The 663-nt window shown below is 46.3% G+C and overlaps 1 non-coding gene across 1 annotated transcript; it reads right to left on the bottom strand.

Annotated features, from left to right (window-relative positions):
* Positions 1 to 245: 245 nt before the first annotated feature.
* Positions 246 to 349, bottom strand: LOC123460427. The gene has a single exon (XR_006636991.1). It is a non-coding gene; the product is annotated as a U6 spliceosomal RNA (small nuclear RNA).
* Positions 350 to 663: the final 314 nt, after the last annotated feature.

Raw genomic sequence — 663 nt, 5'->3', positions numbered from 1 at the left:
CCAATTGCTGTTGCAAACAAACTCCCAGATGTATGTGCCACTTTGTGCATCTGGCTTGATGTACTGGGAAACTAGACACAGACTTGTAAGCTTGGTAAGCAAGCGACTTTAGCCACTGAACCATCCTCCCCAGCCTCAGACTCTATTTTCTTGGATCACTCCCGGAACCCAAGGTCTCAAATGTTGCCTTCCCTGTGAACCAGCATCTTTCTTCTTTCCTCCTCCCCTTCTTCCTCCTATTTTTTTATAATATGGAATACTTCACGAATTTGCATTTCATCCTTGCACAAGGGCCATGCTAATCTCTGTATCATTCCGATTTTAGCATATGTGCTACCTAAGTAAGCACTCCCCCGCTTTAAAAAAAAACAAAACAACTTTTATTTATTTATTTATTTGAGAGAGAGAGAAAGAGGCAGGGAGAGAGAGAATGGGTGTGCCAGGGCCCCAGCCACTGCAAACAAACTCCAGACACGTGCGCCCCCTTGTGCATCTGGCTAATGTGGGTCCTGGGGAATTGAATCAAGGTCCTTTGGCTTTGCAGGCAAATGCCTTAACCGCTAAGCCATCTCTCCAGCCCCTCCACCTCTTTTTATGAAGGCAATGACTTATTCTAGCCCAGGCTGACCTTAAACTCACTCTGTGGGCCCAGCTGGCCTTGAA

The sequence above is a fragment of the Jaculus jaculus genome, chromosome 4 (genome assembly GCF_020740685.1).
Source record: "Jaculus jaculus isolate mJacJac1 chromosome 4, mJacJac1.mat.Y.cur, whole genome shotgun sequence".
In the NCBI taxonomy this organism is placed as follows: Eukaryota; Metazoa; Chordata; class Mammalia; order Rodentia; family Dipodidae; genus Jaculus; species Jaculus jaculus.
The sequence above is the reverse complement of the archived record's forward strand: the minus strand, read 5'-3'. Positions and strand labels throughout refer to the sequence as shown.